We start from the raw sequence: 20,224 nt of genomic DNA, 5'->3' as shown, positions 1-20,224 counted from the left end.
ATAAATATTGACCTATTTTAGGCCTATTGTTGTCTTAACACCACCTTCTTCCCTCGTCCTCTTCTGCTCTGCCTCTCAGTCTTCCTCCCTTCCCAATATTCTCAGAAACAAGAATAGAAAAAAAAACACAGATGCATTTTTGGCCCATAGACATCAGCTCACTTTCATTGTGATTCTATTCCTCCCCCCCTTCTCTCTTCTTCTGTGGTCACTGCAAGGTCATACACTCGTGAAACATCCGTTGGGTTTCTCTCCCAATTCACAACCATCCGCTCTCCAATATATTCTCACATTCTCTGCAGTTATCACATTCTCAGATGTTAGTCAAGAGGGCAAGAGGTCTTATGGATTCGGAGAATACCGAAGTGTCATGCACACACACACACACACACACACACACACACACACACACACACACTAACACACACCACAGCGTCTGGCCAACCCTTGTTCTTTGGTTGACCCTTGCCTCTCTGTTCTGTGCTCTCACCCCGTAACTTAATGCTTATTTTCACATGGCACGCACACACAGGTAGAAAACACAAAATCACTCTCGACCCACCAAAATAGATATCCAGGCCGTCTGTCTCACCTTAACAGGTTCTCTCTCTCTTTTATCTCCCCCCTTCACACACACACACACACAGCCCCAGTGTGTGCTGACCTAGGAGTAACTCAGTGAAGTCAGCCAATAAAACACAGAGGAATCGTCGGCACGTAACTTGACATTCTAGTGGTTTGTTTGGATAACCTCTCGCTGCGCGGAACCAACACGCACACACACACACACGCTCGCACTACAGCACGGTATTTTACATTTACGACTCTCTAGATCCTGCAAGACCCCACCGCCTCGCTCGGCCCCCAGCGTTGCCCTCTCGTCCACCCCGCCACACACACATATTTAGTCTACCAACCCTCTGTTTTCCCAGCAATTATCTCCAAACTAAACAATTGCCCAAAAGCGGTAACTACAGACCAGAGTTATTGTGAAAGAAACTTTTTTTGTTGTTGTTGTTGCGGCGTCGATATAAGAATGGCAGTGTCAGTCATGTTGTGAAATATCTCAACAACTATCGAATGCATTGCCATGACATTTTGGGCACACATTCACGGCCCCCAGAGGATGAACTTTAATTAATGTAATTACAGCAGGTCGGGATCCTTGGGTCCATATTTATTCGATTGCAAAAAAATCCATTCAAAAAGTTAATTTTGTATTTTTAAACAAAAGTATCCCTCACTTTTACTCCTATTTACAAACTTTAAATTGTCCCTTGCTCCTGTTCAGGTGTTTTTCATTTCCATTTTAGACAATTTCTTAATTTATTATGATTTTCTTACTTATATTTTGGGGGTTTTAAGCCTTTAATGGATAGAGACTGCTGAAGGTAGAGTAGAAAGAGAGACGGGATGAGACGCAGCAAAGGCTGGAATCGAACCTGGTTGGCTGCAGTAAGGACTCAGCATTAGTACATGGGGTGCGTGCTCTACCTGGGATGCCCCCTTATTTCCCAATGTTATGTATTAATTACTAGCAATATTCAGGAGTCACACAAATCAAAAATAACATCCAATTAAAATTAGTTAATTAATTAATATAGGTTTTTGCTAGTTAGAATAAGGTAGATGCTGGTGAAGTACTCTGTGTCCGTCCTCTCTGAGCGCAACTCGTGACATGATGACTAAAGAACTACACTTGAATGTTAACTCTCACACTTCAGTGCAAGGAGTCATTCACTTGATAAAAATTACATTTTGCAGATAACTTTAATTGGCCCTGTGACTGGGATTATCAGAAATATGTGCCCTGATCTGGAAGATCGTGATCAATGATAACATTAGTATGCTTAAATGCTAACACAGAGTGTTCACAACTTGGTCTGTAGTACCCAACTATTTAACTAGGTAAATCTGACATGGTTGCAAGATGATGATCGAGATCTTTTATTCTTTTTTAATATTGTGAATAACTAAAATAACCTCTTAAAACATAAAAACAATCTGACAAGGGGACTGGCACAACTCCACATCGGTTTGCTTTTAAGGGTCATAAAGCTCAGAAATCAATCTACTAACCAGATCAAGGCTGACTATTTCAATAATTGACATTACAAACTTCAGATTTGGCCTGAGAACTGTTCCAAGTGAATATATTTTCATAACTGGCCTCTGGAAGGAAATTCTTGCATTTAAAATCAAAGTGTTCAGCTTGTACTTCAGAGTTTTGATGTGGTTTCATTTTGTGCTTTACCGTTGTGTTGTTGAATATCAATGAAATGGTTAAAGCTTCATTCGCCTCTTACATATAAATCATTACATCCAACGATTTCCCTAAACATTCAACATTAACTGCTGCGTGCATGCATGTGTGTGTGTGTGGTTGCTTTGTTCTTGTTTATATAACTTAAAAGGCCAAAATCGTACATACATGTGAACATACTATTTTGTATGTGTGTGTGTGTGTGTGTGTGTGTGTGTGTGTGTGTGTGTCTGTGTCTGTGTGCATGTGTGTGTTAACTCCTGTTCCTCCTGCTGTGTGTTCCAGGTCTGTATTTATGAGTCTCTGGGCGCCCACTGAAAACCAAATCTTCTTTAACTTTTACCTCAACATGACCCCCAGCTCAGTGGATAGGTGGATGTGTGTGTATGTGTGTGTGTGTGTGCATGTGAACATGGTGCCAACAATGTCATCATTACCTCACCCCAACCTCTCTGTGTGTGTGTGTCGTTTTCACCTCTTTACCTCACCGACTCTGAACTCCCCACAGAACACACTTTCTTTAGTCTTTGAGTGAGTAGGTGTGTGTAAGTGTGTGTATTTTTATGTAAGGACAGCGGATCAGGATTACCTTTACCTCTCACCTAATCCTGACCTTGACCTCTCAACAAAAACTCTCTTTCCCAATATAAAACATTGTAATGGCGGTGTTTTTCACTCTGCGCTTCAAAGGAGCGCACTGAGGTTTTGGGGAAACTGGACCATTTGTCATTTTACCTGTTAAGTTATGAGAACACGGACACCAAAATCATCTGTGTGCACCTCATAGATCATCCACTGCACTTCAACATACACCAGGACTACTCTAAATTTTGGGGGCATGACTGTCATTTTTAGGTACCAAAAGTTTCATGACCCCAGATTGGATGTGAAAATTGTGTAAATCTGATACTTTGGGGTAAATAAATCTATCTTATAGATTTAAAGAGAGTGGCCCCGCCACAAGTGCCAAGTACGGGATAATGGGAAATGTTAAAACATTGTGTAACAGTAGCACAAGTAGAGTCGTAAAGTCTGACCCTGCATTATCAACTCCGCCTCACTCCCAAGTCGTCAAATACTGCCACTTGGTCAGTGGCCCTGTGCTTCAAAATAAGATGCTGTAGGTATCCCTCTAGCGTCATTTGTGGACACGTTGAAGTCAGGTGATGTAGGATAAAGAATGACGATGTACATATGGTGGCAGGGTGTATGAATGGTTCAAACACAGGACTTTAACCCAGGAGATCATTGTTTGTACGTAATGTAACTTTCCTAAACTTACTCTCCATACTTTTTGTGCCTGATGGTACAAACACACTGGATCCACTGACTGATGTCAAGTCATTGGATATTTTTCATTTTCTGTGGTGAGCCAGTTGGATTAAGGTGTCCTTACCGTAAACCTTACTAATCTCTGACCATTTCACAATGGTAACCACTCAAGCTTTATTTTGAAAGTCTAACTGGACTTTACACCGCAGAGCCATCTGTGTCCAGGAAATGACCGGAGAGGGGCCACTGACCAAGGGGCAGTATTTGAGTTACACAACAATATCTATCTAAAGTTTATTAATGTTTGTAACGTTTAGTATTCCTACTTCTACTTTTCTTTGCACTATTTCATCTCTGGTAACTATAGGCTCTTATTCCTAAATTGTTAATATATTGCTCATATGGATACACTGCATCATGGGTGAGGGCGATGTAGCTCTGCAATGTGGTACATTATCATGTCATAATATCAGTGACAGGGACTGCTATCACAAAATAAAGCTATAAGAAGAAAAAGGAAGGAAGAAAAGCTGTAACATGATAATTCCTACAGTTTGGCTTCAAATATCTCAAAATACTAACCTCCATGAGGAGAGAATCATCTGTAATTTTACAATTCAGAGCAATGAACGCCAGGCAACGCTTCCTCAAACACCGTTTCAGGAATAAAGAACTTTATCTTCTCACAGTGTTAAATATCCCGCTCAGCCTTGACTGGGGCTCTTCTGGTGCCGTGGTTAATGTTACTGTCTCCACCCCGGTCCTCTACTGGCTTCAGCTGTAGTTTAATAACGGACAGTCAGACCACAGAGATTTCACAGATATCCGAACGTTGTCAGCCGCTACCTTCACAGCTGCGTGTGTGTGTTGGTGGCTCTGCGTGTGCTGTACTTGGCCTTTTTGGTCTCTATGTCTTGGAACGATTGCACATACGACCGTATGCTAATGTGTGTGACTCATGTCTAGTGACTCCTTCAGCGCCCTTAAAAATGCATATATGTCTCAGTGTGTGTGTGTGTGTGTGTGTGTGTGTGTGTGTGTGCGTGTGTGCTTGTGTAACATCTTTATAACATCTCTAATACACTCTGACCATGGATGCTCCACAGATTGGCCCATTGTGTCATCTCCTCTCTCTGGTGGTAAAAAGCAGACGATCCTTCGCACACGAGGTGCACATTTAAGCCCTAAAACTAATCTAATTTTGGCAGAAGTTATATTTCTGGAATGTGAAGCACTTTAATGTAACTGAAAATTAGTTGCTTGCATATTCATCTGGTGAAAGATGTCTTTAGAGGGTCACAGGGCAGCTAGGAGTGGGTTTAACGTTCACTTTAAGAGCACATCGACGTAGATAAAGGTCAGTCATTAGGCATCTCTACTTTAGTGACCTTAAATATGCCCTGATAGTTCATTTAAATTCATAAAACTGTAAAAGTACTTTTGACATAAGCAGAGGCACCACTAGGCAAGGTATTGCGTATTTTAGTCAACAAAAGTTGAGAAAAGGTTCAGGTTTTCCTTATCATTGTGTAGGGAAAGCTGACTTTTGCATTGTTTCCCAGTACAGTTGTTTTGTGGCCTATCAGCAGCTCTAATGGGGCAGTTTGGAGGTTGCATGGAGATGAAGAATGGGAGACGTCTATATTTTCCCTGGCAGTCTGGATGGATTCTTACAGTCGGACTTCCACTCACAAACCACCTCTATAATCTTGTTGTCATCCTAACCACTGCTAGAGGGTGTTTGTTGAAGACAGGGAGGACATTTATTGCATCTTTACCCCAAAAAAAGTACAATAATTTATAGCATTCTAATGAAATAGTACGCATATTGTACAACACCACGAAAAAAATCAAAACTACATTAGAAATACACTCCATTTCTGATGGAGCTGGTACCAGAGCGCAGCCGGATATTGTGTACGTTCAGTCTTCCAATATATCTTTTCATCTATTTCAATCCACATCCCAGCAAAACATTTCAGTCAGACAGCTCACATGAAACAGATTATTTTGTGAATCCAGCATATGAACAATAGCTTCCTGCTAAGGGAATATGGACTGCAAATTGCTCTTGCAACTTTATTTCTTCTGATATTTTCAGACAATGAGACAGGGTTGACATGAGGAACATTAAACTGCAACATATTGCAACATTGCTCCATTGCAAAGGATGCCCTGGATATACAGTATGTTGCAGTGATTAGAGCATGTCCTGTATGAATGAGTAAAGCTGCATTTGAGTTGTCTGCAAAACTCTACAAAGAACTACATTTCAAACCATTTTTGAATGATTGATTGATTGTTTTTCATAATTGTGAATTCTACAGTACATGAGGATGTTCAAGAACTAATTTTGATTCTGAACTCTTTAGGCTGACACACATCTTTGAGGTCGGTTGATCAAAAGTGTAAAGTAAGTGTGTTTTCCAAGAAGGAAGGAGTTGAAAGCTCTCAGCTGCCATCGCCCTCTGCTCTGTTAAACGTGGCATCCAGCTGAAATTAAAAAGCCCTGCACTGACCGTTCTCTTACCTCGCAGTAATGACTGTTATTGTTCCTCAACTGGCAAAACTCACCGCTCACATTTTCAGAGAAGGCATTCGAGCAATTTCTCCCACCTGTGTTTCCTTAAGTAGTGATGTCTTGGCGAAGTGAGGCAGCTTTTGAAAACCGTGACATGAAAGCTCTCCCCTGAACCCGGCACAGATACACAGGCTGGCAGCTGTGTGTGTGTATGTGTATGTGTGTGTGTGTATGTGTGTGTGTGTGTGTGTGTGTGTGTGTGCTGATATGTTAATATGTAGACTCATTTTTATCAACATCACTGTTTTACAAGCACATGGGCATGATAAACACCAGCAGGAACGAGTGTGTGTGTGTGTGTGTGTGTGTGTGTGTTCATGTGTTTTGTACGTGTGCAACAATGCTATAAAGCGATAGAGGAATGTGCTTTCACTCTTTAATGAGGTTCATCAAAACAGTGAGGCGTCAAGAAACGAGCCTCTTCACACGCGAGGCGAAGAGAGAGAGAGAGAGAGAGAGAGAGAGGATGGATGAGGAGGGGCTGGATTTTAAATATAGAAATACCATTTAACCAAATTTGTGGTTTCTATTTTCCAATCTTTTCCAATAATAATAATAATTATGAACTTTATACAGCAATTTTCGAAACAAAGTTACAACGTGCCTTACATGGTTGAACCAGGATTTAAAAATGTCAGGACTGAGGCAAATAAAATCCTAGAATAACAGAAATAAAATGGAATAAAATACCCAACAATAAAGATAAAAATAACGATAATAGTAATTAAACAGAAAGGACATTTGGATATAAAACGGTATGCAAACAATAATAAAAAGCTTTCTTAAAGAGACGTATGGGAACATTCGGCATAGTCCTGCCTAAGGCTCATAGTGCACTATAGCATAGTGACCAGAACTCAACAAACCAAATGTTGGACTAAGAAAGTAATGCAGAGAGGTAGTTTTGATATAATGTCTATGTAGAAAACTCTTTATTCTGCCCCTTAGCTCGTAACATCTGTATACTTTGTCCTCTGGTTAATTCAGTAATACACAATAGATTATGCAGGTACTGTACCGCTTCACGTTCCATTCCCACCGTGTGAAACTGAGAAATAACTTGCCTCCCACCATCATATTCCACCTGTTCTTCAAAGCGACTCTTAATTTTCCCTGTTGGGCGTACAGCGCAGCAAAGATGGTGACAGGTTAACCTCTATTCGACCCAGATGTGCGCAGTTTGATAGACATCAAACACAGTCCTGTGATGACAGCCTTCCCTGCTTTCTGCACAGTTCACCAGATATCAGCTAACTTTATCCATCCACCATTTCGTGCTGGATAGGTAGCATACAGTCGGGTTATCGGGAGATTTTGTGGCTGAAAGCGGCTGCCTGCTGCCGGAAAGGATGCTAATGAAAGCAGCGACTCAAAGTGGACCAATGGTAAAATTATAAAGCCAAAAGAATAATCCAAAATAGAGAAAAATGCCCCATAAAAACTGAGCAGCTGCGTGATAAATCTCTGTGGGTATGTCATTATGAGCACCCTTTTCACATTACATATGACATAATGTTAATATATAGACACTGAGTAGTGCAGATTCAAAAAAATAAAATAAAATAACCACATACCTGCAGCCCATCAGCTTTAGGAAGTCTTCAGCTGCAGCAAATTCTAACCTGAAATGACAGCATGAAGGGAAATATTATGTGACTTAGTTTATATAAAGAACATAACCAGCAAAGAACAAAAAAACAGATGTGATAGTAAAGTTTGCAAGGCAACAACGAGGGGAGATTTCCAGAGATTTCCATTTTTGGTCAACTTAAGTTCATTAAAAAAAACTTTTTTTCTTTTATAAAGTAATAAAGACGCAGGCTAACTGTGGTAGAGTAGCATACTCAGACATTTTGGAAGATGTTTTTCATACCATACTGAAAGAGAACAGCAGTTAAAGGTTTAAAGACTAAAAACAGTGCGTAACATGCAGAGCCACAAAGGAGCAACCTCAGAGTTCTGGAAATGGCAGACGTGGGATAACCGAGTTAGCGAAAAAATAAAAGAAAGAGAAAGAGAGTGACGTAAACTGGGGATGTGCAATATAAATGCACGCAGGGCAGACAGGTTGAGGACACAAAAAGCGAGACAGGAGGAAGAAAAGCGACGAGGTTAAAGTGCAGTCCATAAAAGAAACGGTAAGGACGGAGAGAACTGCAGGATTTACAGGAATAGAAGGAGAAAAATGAGATTAAGTAGAAAGAAGACAGAGTAGAGATTTAGTGATGGGGGTAAAACTGAGGTTTTCTTTCCAAATCTGAAAAGTTGCTTCTCCTTGATTCCCCATGATGACGGTAAATCTTATATTCCACATTATACGGCCTTTGTGTGTGTGTGTGTGTGTGTGTGTGTGTGTGTGTGTGTGTGTGCAGTCTATATAAATCTACAGTGTGTTTTCTTTTGCTCTGCTCGAGTGGAATATTTTTCTAATGAGTGTTTTATTTCTAACTCCAACCATCACATGAACCAACACACACACACACACACACACACACACACACACACACACACACACACACACACACACACACACAATCAGAGACAAGCATATGGAAATGAAATCAAGGGGGAGACAGAGGGCTTGCAGAGGCCAAGGGAGGCACACACACACACCAGCTTTGATCTGCAGTATATCTGTATTTTACAGTTTTATCTTTGTGCACTTGTTTGTACACAACCCCACATTCATGCACAATGAGTACACACTCATACACACCTACAATGCACAGCATGGTCCCTCTATCTGTCTTTGTCCTGATGCCTCCCACTTTGCAAACAACCAAAAAACACACGTTCCCAAGCAGACGAAACATGGAGGACGTCAAAACAAAATGGCCAAAATAGCAAAAATGTGTGTGTGTGTGTGTGTGTGTGTGTGTGTGTGTGTGTGTGTGTGACCTCTCACACTTCTCCTAAGTGACTTTGTGCATGTTTACATACTGTACATGTGTGCAAGGGTTCATAAGTTTGGTCAAACATGCATGTTTGTGCTTGTATGTGTGAGCACCAGCACCAAAAGACACAGCTGATACCAAAACCAAAACATCCAGGTTTTCACAACAGTTTCAGGAAGACATCACAGGTTGTGTGTGTTTGTGTGTTGTGTGTGTGTGTGTGTGTGTGTGTGTGTATGTGTGTGTGTGGAGTCAAGAGATAATATCTCTGATCTTCTATCGCTCCGGTTTTATTGTTAACGGCTGCAGATTCACCTGCCAGACAACATGCTCATTCAGCCTCCGCAACCTTTTGGCCTCCACTTCACCCAGACAACTCCTGTGGTTCAGCCAAAGAGAAAAAAAAGAAGAAGAAGGAGATGAAGAAGATTAAATGGGAATGCCATACTTTTCAAAGGGAGACTGTCTTTCGGTCTAAAGACTTCAAAAGCGCTGGAATGGTCCTGCATCTTCTGACTTTTTGGCAAATTACACTTGTTCTGTATCCAAAAACAGCTTTATAGCTCTATGAGGGCAGAGATGTTTAGCCCAGGTGGTCACAATAGTGATACACGCCTCAAGTACGGTGGCCCTGAGATGCAAAACAAATCTGTAAAAAGCAAAAAGGAGATTATATCGCACAATAATCTCTCAGGGCGCCTTTACTGACGACTGCAACAACCGTTCCTTCAGTGAAAAGTAGCGAAGAAAAGACAAAACTTCTCCTTGACAATTAGAGAAACACATTTTTATATGTTTTAGCAAAGTAATTTAAACAAATAGTTCGACTTTTACTGTTTACCTGACAAATAGAGGTAACGTCCTGTAAAAACAAAACTTGTCATTTTTACATTTGTCTTTGGGTACAGCTTAAACCAACAAGGTCTAACGTGTTAATTAATGAGTTGTAGAGGTGCTACAAGGCAAATTTTGTTACTATAAGACATTAGCTGTCTTCTGGTTCTAGCTTAGATGTAGGCCTACAGACATGCGAGCGGCATCAATCTTCTGATTTTACTCTCTGGGAAAAAATATATATCACAAAACTTTCAACAATTTCTTTAATTAATTAAAACAACAGGCGCATTTAATGCGTCAGACTTGCGGACTACAGATCTGATCCAGGCTCTCACTCACATTCAAATGATGCATTACTGCAGTTCAAAGTTTTATGAGATTTATGTTTATGGCGTGTTGCGTCTTTTGCGGGCTCATTCACCAGTTGTTGTGCAGTCGTCGTAAACGTCTGCAGATTCACTGAGAAAACAAAATGCCTGTTAGGATTTCAACACCGCTTTGTGTTCCTCACTGATTCAATCTGCCGTGTTTGCTGCAGATTTCTCCGACTGATACAAGTGGGCACAATATGTTTTATACACAATAAACAAGCTTTTGTATTTAGTCTACCAGCTTGTTGTTGTCGAGAGATGTTTTGTTAATGTGAGGCTTTAGCAAGAAGTCATCGTCAGTGCTGGAGGTTTATTTTAGGGTTGTGTTTGCTGACGTGGATCAGATCGCTATGGCGTTATTTGTAGGTTACCATAACTTGTTTTTCCTTGTGTCTTTTTGCACAGGTTGAGGTTGAGGTCTTCTTCTGGTTGGATCAAAAGGCTACAAGGTCATAGTTTTGGCTATCGTTCCCATAAAACACATTAGTCACTTCAGTGCTGACATCTGGGGAAGTGCCAGCATTGCTACGAAGTTAAGCCCAATAGGAACACAAGAATGAACAAAGAAAATGAAGACAAAAATGTAATTACTAACCAATCCGGCTGATGTAAATGACCATTAGATTATGCACATCTGTGTAAATAGATGTGTCGCTCTCAGGTCTGATTAAATTATGCGTCAGTCTTGCAGGAGGAACTTGTGTTTGCATTGCTACTGTAAGTGCATACATCCAGTTAATCTCTGAAAAGTACTTTCTTTGACAATCCTAATCAGTTTTATCTGACTTTTAGTGCAGAACAAGTTGTTCGTATTAAATTATCTGTACTTGTGTCCAGCATCGGAATGGGTGGACCTTAAACTAAAAGTGGGCAGATCTAACCAGAAGTTGTTCATTTAAGTCTGAAATTGACATTGGTTGATCAGAAGTCGTTATATTTATAGAACAGCCTCAGAATTGAGATTCAGAGTAATGTTACTGATCACAAAAAAGAAGTAAGAAAAACACATTTTCACCCTGATGATACTCAACTCTAGTATTCTGGTAGATTTGCTGGTATTTTGGTAGAAATTAAACACATTTTTTTGCCTCATATCATTCAGAAAAAACGCAATAGGCCCTAATTAGAGTCATGTTTGGTTTATCCGTTGCAGGCTACTGTAGAAACACGGTGGTTCAACATGACGGACTCATTCTAAAGTAACAAAAACATGATTCCTACATCCAGGTGGCTATACATTAATGAAAACATAGCTATGTATATATATTATATTCCATTTCTGCCAATAAAGCCTCCTAAATGTCACACACTGGACCTTTAAAAAAACACAAAATGCCTATTTTTGAACATGATGCACATTGTCTAGAAATCTTTCCATTCTTTGCTGAACCTCAGTCGAGGCAACAGCGCAGATAAGATGGCCGACGTTGTTAAGGACAATCTGAAGAATCTGACCTTCGCTGGGAGGAGTTCATGAACTGGAAGGAGTCTTATCAGTCGGCTTTCCTGTCTCTGCTTGGTCAGATAACATAGATTCACACCTTGTCGCCCACGTAACATTTTTCAGATTTCGTTACTTCTCTGTCTGCAGAAATGTGATGACATCTTTGTGGTGGAATCCAGACTGTCAGACAAATTTGGCCTTGCCAACATTCAATTGGTTTTATACCTCCTTTATTTTTCTGTCTGTTTTATATTAATCCCATATATATATTCCACCTTTTCATATATTCAGCACATATATCACTCGCTCTTTTTTCATCTTCATTCTGACACCTCGGAGTATCATTCTTACACAGCACCCTCGGTGTGAACTCTCTGCTGGCAGGGGAATGACTCAGGTGTTTTTCCATATATATGTGTGTGTGTGTGTGTGTGTGTGTGTGTGTGTGTGTGTGTGTGTGTGAGAGAGAGAGAGAGAGAACACGCAGCCTGAGAGTATGTGCAATGTGTCTTCAGTGTGTTTGTGTGCGACAATACAGGCATGTTTGTTTGCAAGGGGTGTGTGGGAATGTGTGTGTATATATATGAGTTTGCCTGTGTGTGTATGCGAGAGAGAGAGAGAGAGTCAGGTGTCAAGTTTACCCCCCGATCGACCCAACCTGGGAATGATCTAGTCTCAGCAGGGGAAGCCAAAACTGCTCCTCTATATGTGTATGTGTGTGAAGGTGTGTTTTGTGCTGTACGTGTGTGTGTGTGTCTAACCCAGGGATGACTCACAAACCATCTGGAGGCCAGATGCAGGTTAGAAAACTACTTTCTCTCCTCGCTCCCTCCCGCCCTCCAGTTGCGGTTAGTTCCCTTAGTTAACCCGTGAACTTTGACCTCTATGCTGTGGCAGTGAGTGTGTGAGTGCAGGCTTGTGTAGGTGTGTGTGTGTGTGTGTGTATGTGAGTAGGTCTTCCTGGTTGTGTAAACGGCGAGGTTGTGACCTTCCTCAGAGGTTGTGAACTTTCCCTCGGTGACCTCTGGAGTTCAAGTTCACTAATTGACCCTGTTCCCACTCAAACAGCCTCCATCTTCTCCGCCTTCCTTCCTTTTCCACCTCTTTCTCAGCTCCACCTCCCTGCCACCTCGTTCAGTGATTAACTCTGGGAAAGTAGACGCTTAAATGTGCTACAGGGCCTGCCTCAGAGTCTCAACACGAGTCAAAACTTGTCTCTTTCTGATTCTTCAAACATTTGCAATGGTTTTTATTGAAATCAAATATGGGATGAGACCCCCAAAATAGGATGCAAGCTTGTATCACATTAGGTTTGCAAAAGGGAACTTGATAAAACACTACAGGAGAGTACAGTTGTCTTTCAGGCCAGGGTTAGGGATATAAAAGAAGATAATTATCTTATTGTTAATAAATATAGTTTTTGTTCTCTCCTTGCATCTATTTCTGATGCAAACAGTCCCTTAAGATTTTGACACATAAGCAGATACTTTGTCACCAAAATGACCATGCAAACATTAGAAAGCTATAATATTATATATATATAAATATTAATGACATGTACTTGAGTATGTAAGATTATTACCAGAAGAACGACAGAGCTTATAGTGGTAGTATTTAACATATACCCACCTATGGGCACCTGTGAGAGGGAGATCTGAGGCAGATACTAGGTGAGGGGAAAGGGACAGGTTCATGCTGGTGATCTAAAAACAATGCGAAGTTAGTTATTGCAGTTTGTAGAGTAAATGTTATTTAATTTGTCCTGTTTATCAAAATGTTCAGCAGTTGATTGTGACACACAGCTTGTAGAGGCAATTAAACCTTTAGCGCCTGAATACTGCAGTTAGCCTCAAATATTTTACTTCTTCTTGTATTTACAACATCAGTTATTTACACAAACAAACCTTCATAAATCTGCTTAGAAGTCATATACCAAGCGGCCTCTTACAACCATGGTCACATGGCAAACAGGAATGGCTAATAACTAATTCTGCATATGTGTAACTTTGCCAATTTGCTAAAATGTGAACAAATACAGGCAGTTGTGTTGATTTTGTCTGAGTGCAGAGTGCCAGACTTTGAAAACCCCTCTTGGAGAGCAAGGCTGCAGGCAATCATGTTACAATCTTTCGGGGCACAGCTATAAATATAAAACACTCCATGGCACATTATTAAACTGGCACTGAAGACAGTTACAAGCTGGAGGGAGAAACATCTCCAGAAGGAGACAATGAGACGGAAAAACTGGCGGCACCACAGGAGAGGGTTGATGATTAGTGGTGAGGAAGTATTCAGATCTTTTTATTCAAATAGTAGAGGTTGTAATACTGCAATATAAAATACTGATTTACAAGTTAAAGTCCTGCAGAGCAAATGTAAAATGCAGTGGTGATAAGTCATAAAAATGACCTCTATAAGTGTTACAATATTATATATCACATTATTAGATTATTATAACAAATTAATTTATATGCAAGTCGAATTGGACCCATGCAGTTGGTTTAAGTGGAGCTATTTTATATACGGTTGGGTAGTTAAACCTAACAATACAGAGAGGAGACCAGGGTTCACACATAAAATCTGACTGCTTTTGGGAGACACATTGTGGAAACTTAATGAGGATAATGTCTTAAGTGCAGCCACAATGTTTCCGCAAACATAAGAACAAAGACGATCTTTCCCAGTGGTAACACACAGGCCGCTGCAGGCCATTCCTTGTAGATGAAACACGTGTTTATTTGCTGTCAAATATTTCTCCGACAACACCAACCCCAAGCCTTACCAGTAAATCATCAAAATAATTGAGTGTGTGTGTATATGTGCGACTACCCCTTACCAGTAAACCAGTAAAACGTCAACGTAACAAGACAACAGCGCTGGAATTCTGTCTTTTGTTCGGCCAAATGTTCTGATTTCACCCCCAGAGAGGGTGAAGTTGTGCATGGGCTGGCGAGCGCATACACACTTGGATTTGAACATCGTTTTTGGACTGTGTGTTTGTACGTGTGTGTGCTTATTAGTAGGGAGGTTGGACAATAGACGACTGGATCTCAGTTCATGATTGGAACGGAGTTGTTGGGTTGAATTGATTGGCCAATAAGGTTTGATCAGTGGAGCAGAGGAGCTAATGGAGATTTTTTAATTAGAACAGAAAGCTAAAGTAAGAATGCAACAGATGTCTAAAAGAAAGATGCAAAGGGAGAAAAGAAAGAGGACAAACCACTTTCCTCTAATAATCTCAACAGGTAAAAACCTTCCAACTTCACTACAAACTCTGCACTCCCTTGTCATCACCATTCCTAAGTACTCCACAGGGTGCTTTTATTTTGAAGGAGGATCAGATGGGAAACGCAGCAGCTGGATCATATTCATCAATATGCATGAACTTTGGTTTTTCTTGCTATGTGCACGTATACAAACAACAGTTGAGTAGAAACAAACCACAATACGGCCACAAACTACAGCCAGACTGGTTCAGTAAGTCAAAGTTACCTGCTGTGCGGAGGATGTTTGTTCGCCTGGACACCGTTCAGGCCCGGTGGTTGAATTTTGTGGAACTTTTGCTTTTTTGATTGACAGTTAAGAGTAGAGAGAGAGACAAGGGTTGGGATTCAAACCAGTGGATACACAAACAGCTCACCCAGCTGAGCCACCGGCACATCCAGATGTGTAGCTGAACAACAAAGCCAATGTGGACTACCAATTCTGTTAGAATAATAGATTTAATAATGTATGATATTTTCTAGAAAAACATTCAACTCTCAATGATTCAGTGTATTCAGGACAGTGAAGGCATCTCTCAGCCTACAAGAGCTGTATCTGAATGGGTTTTGAATGTAGCTCGAATTACTTCAGAACTACAATTACAATAGCAGAATTACAACAGAACAGGAACACTGTATGAAGCAACATGACACGTTACAAATACAATAGCGTAGCATTAACACAGTGTGGTTTGAATTTTAGTGGAAACCCAGTGTGAGTGCACAATACAAGCCTGTACGAATGACACATTTATCTGCAACAATTCAACAACGTAATACCACATATCAGGAACACAGTTTGTGACGAAAATAACATATTTCCTTCCTGGATGATGAGAAAACGGTGTTTCATAGGAATTATGAGAAAACATCCTCCTCACTCTAATTAGCACAAAGCGGATGTTTCTACACAGTTGAGTCAGAATGACGACGTTCACTCACAGCTAAACAAGTGTGTAGAATATTACTGTAATCGTAATAAATCAGAGGTACCGTCGTCAGTAGTTCTGTTTCCTAATGCTGGGATCTCTGACATTTCCATGAACCAGCTCCTGATGTTCTTCAGATGAACACAGGAGAGGACGAGGGAAAGGATGAAAGACGAGTTCGGAAAAGCAACAATAGAAATCTGCCGTGCAGATGTCTCGCTCTCTCTTTCCCAACACTTGTGTTGAAACTGGGGGAAATCTCTCCAGTGTGTGTGTGCAGTATATTTTCCCAAAGAGAGGATGCTCTAAAGTGTCCAAACTAGCCAATATTTACAGTGTGTGCGGTGATTTCATTTCCGCCTAACACATTTCATGGTTGGCGTTAAAAATTCGTTTGTGACATCCTGTGCGTCATTTACGGTACAGTTGTGTTCACACTGATGACTTTGCGTTTCATTGGCAATACCAGTGTAACTTGTAAGCTACTGTCCAATGTGTGGTCAAGATGGAAAATTAGTGTCTTCTTGCACTACCAGTGACAAACCAGTTATTGGCTTGTGTGAAACTCATACTTTTAAAAATAAACTAAGCTGAATAATAATACACTAGGAAGCAACACCCTAAAAGGAAGATCTTTACATAAGAGCCAAATCAAAATATGACCGTACTTACGTGGCATTAGGTACATTATGTTACGTACCTGTTGTAACCCAAACCACAATCTTTTCCTAAACCAAACCAAGTACTTTTTGTACAAACTGAGACCATTTAAACTCATTCAATGTGTAAAACGTTTCTCAGCAACCCTTATTTTGAAAGTATAACCGGACTATTTATTATTGCTAACTTGACTGGACGTTGCATAAATGTGCTAAGTACTGCTGTTCATTGACTGGCTCATGTTTTTGATCAAGAGTGAACTAAGTGTATCCGTTTGCAACTAATGGACAAAAGTGAGTGTCGTTAACTCTCACAACTGTGTTAGATAGACACTCCTGCACTGTTGAGTCCAACCTCAATTAAGAAAAAAGGAGAGCACAAGGAAACAATGCTAGGCAGATTCAAACTTACTTCAAAGTCACAGCATTTTGTAAAGCAGCTCATTGAAAGAAAACAGAAGAAATGAATGTGAACTCTTCATTCTTTGGGATTGTGACTTAGTTCAAAATTCAGAATTGTGAACTATGAACGTTGAATAGTTCATTTCAATCTGTGTAAACTGAACTTTAAACTAGATCTTGTGAACTGCAATATTTGATGAGTTGGGAGTAAGGTGAAAGCAGTCCATTACGTTACCTTATTCTGCGGGCATTCCTCATTGATCTTTTCAGGGGTTGGGTCTAACGAACCGTTTATGAAGACAATCTACCATGTTTTTGGGGGATCCAAGAGGGAAATTATGCAGCATTTTTTCTAACATGAAGCACCATTAAAGAGAACCCTAACTTTAAGTGAGTTTTAGCTGAATTTCTTCTCACACACACCTTAAACAAGAGTCTGTGTCTCAAAAGCATGGAAGTACCTTCTTGCTGTGTTTTTTCTTATAATGAATCATATAAAAATGAGCAAACACTACCAGAGCACTGGCATCTCCAGAGGGCTTGAGTTGAGAGTTTATCAGTGAGAATAAGAGCCTCAGACTGAGGAGCGTAGAGAAACCAGAACGCATCTGTGGTGAGTTTCTTTTCTATGCACGTTTTAGGACATCAGAGCAAGGAAACAATCGGAGGTCTTTGGGGTAGATAACTGAATTACAGTTAGATGCTGGAGCTGATGTGTTGCTGCTGGGACTGGGAACCTGCTTTATGTAGAAATCTGTCTTGGGATATGTGGGGAAAAGTTTGCAGTTTATCAAGTTGGGACCTAATGCCAAGTCTAACAAGCTCATAGTTAACAAGCAGGAGAAAAACACAAAGCTATAGAAAGATTGGTTTGATTGATCAAATTTCCTTTTTTCTAGCATTTTTAATACAATATGATCATCCAACACTGTTTAGGAAGGCGGGAGAGGAGGGCATAGCAGCTTGTGACAAGAAATCATACTACAACTACAAAGCAGTCTGTCTCAATTTAATAGACCATCAGCAAGAAGATTGGCTATTTCTATATACAATACCTGCCTCTAGGTAGCATTCAGTCGAAATCCCATTTGAAATTAATAAAACGAGGTGGTAGAAACACTACTGCTTTTGTCAACAGGGGCCACCAGAACCAACACAAAAAAGTTACTTGTAGGGGCTTTAAGAAATGTTACTGTTTTGGATCTGAAAAGTACTTTTTGTATTGCTGGGGCTTAGTACCAATAACAAAAGATTAGATTGAAAGATTGATTTTCATATATAATTTGTTTTATTCTGTAATCCACACAAAAACTAAAGTGTAAAAAACCTCACGTTTTATCAGGGTTATGTGACAAGCAACATATGTTAATTAGCAAGCTTTGAGGGGCTTGTAGGCAGATTTCTTTCCTTCCTTTGAACAGAATCTGGCTAGCCGTTTCCAGTCTTTATTCTGAGCAGCTGCTGACTGTAGTTTCACATTTCCTGTACTGTATTGATCATCTCATCTAACAAAAAGCTAAAAAACTATTCCCTTATGTTGTAATTATATTAGTTTGGTCACCTCATGACTGCCTGTTGAGTGCAACTTTGAACTGATACTTTTCCAGGTAATATTCCAGATGGGGAGCGCTGAGAGTTACTAAGGCCTAAGTCATGCGTCTAGCTGTAGTAACTGCCGTCCTGCTGTTGGTGAGCATCCTGGACACAATGACAGCCCGAGGTTAATGTAAGCACAACACCAACAATTGTTGAACAAAAACCAAAGAAAGTTGTTTATTAAAGCGCTTGGTTTCCCACAGCTTTTCAAATTACTTCACCATGTGAAAAACATCCAGATATGTCATGCGGTGACGGATGGAGCCGCATTGATAACAATTGCTGCTAAATACATCATGAGTCCAAAAACGTTTGATGATGCCCAATGTAATGCAAACACACAGACACACAGGCATTAGAAAAAATATAATAAATCCATTTAACGCTATTATCCCTCACATTTCTATTGATTTCAGAAACACTGCAGCAAATTAAATGGTGATCTGGTGTCAATACACAGTCAGGACGAGGATGTGAACATGCTTTGTTTAACCTGGCGTGGCAACTTTATGAACCAAAATACTTGGATTGGTGCCAAAAGATCAGCGGTAAGCAGACTGATTGGCTGGGTTAATGGTTTAATAAACTCATTGATGGTTGAGTGGATGGATGAATGGGAGGAAAGAGTACACTGGAGGACAACACTGGAGTACACTGATCTTCACCTTTGTGTTTTTCAGGATGGGTTTAAATATTCTGATTGATCTGAATTCAAATATACTAATTGGTTTCCTGGTGAGCCAAACAACTATCTCGGAAGAGAGAACTGTGTTGGCACAAACTTCAGAGGTAAGAGAAAATATACCCCCTTATCTACAAGACAGTTTGAGAGTTGGTTCTGAGCTGGTGCAAAATCTGAAACCAGTTCGATGCATTTCGATGCATTTCAATGCAAAAAAACAGGTTGCGTAACAAGGTTTGTATACAGTGATGTAAGGAAGTGGCTTTATGGTGGCTCTCTAGCCAGTAGAAAAGCAAACCGGTTCCTTTAACCTGCTCAAGCTGAACAATACTGGCAACAGCACCAGCCCAAAACTTGCCCTTGGTAGAAAGACATTTATAGTATTAAGAATGGTTGGAGGACAAAAATAAACTTTAAATATGCAAAAAATCTCTATCTCTGAATAATTCAAAAGTGCATCTGAAAAACAACGGGCCTCATGCAAGAACCAGTTCTGAAAACAGATGTATTCTTAAAAAGCACTTACAAAGGATTTATAGGACCAGTTTGTATGATTTAGTGGCATCAAGCAGTGAAGTTGGAGACTCCAGCCTGCGAAATACGGCTCCCAAAAGTGGCACCAGTCCAGACCTGCTGCGTCTAAACTTAAAAACGTCTCATTCTAAGGAAACAAAAGTAATCTTATTTCCAGGTTATTAGACACTAATAAAAACACAGCTATGAATTTTGTTTTCGCTATCTGCCAATAGATCCTCTCAAAATGTTACACACTGGACCCTTAAGACACAAATGTGCCTACAGGAGGTCCATTATCTGCCTGATCAAGCCCTAGACTAACTCTGTGAAGTAACAAGATTATTCTTCTTGAATGCTGACAAACCACTGAAAGGATGTGTTATGCCACAACTCCTGATGTTTTCTGTTGTATCTTTTCTGTTTACCAGTGTGGGGACAGTGGAATGATGCACAATGCACAGAGGAAGAATTTTGTGTGCACTAAGAAGATGTGATCATCAGCAGTTGATTGCTTT

Source organism: Dicentrarchus labrax, unplaced genomic scaffold (assembly GCF_905237075.1).
Source record: "Dicentrarchus labrax unplaced genomic scaffold, dlabrax2021, whole genome shotgun sequence".
NCBI lineage: Eukaryota > Metazoa > Chordata > Actinopteri > Moronidae > Dicentrarchus > Dicentrarchus labrax.
Note: the sequence above shows the minus strand (reverse complement) of the source record.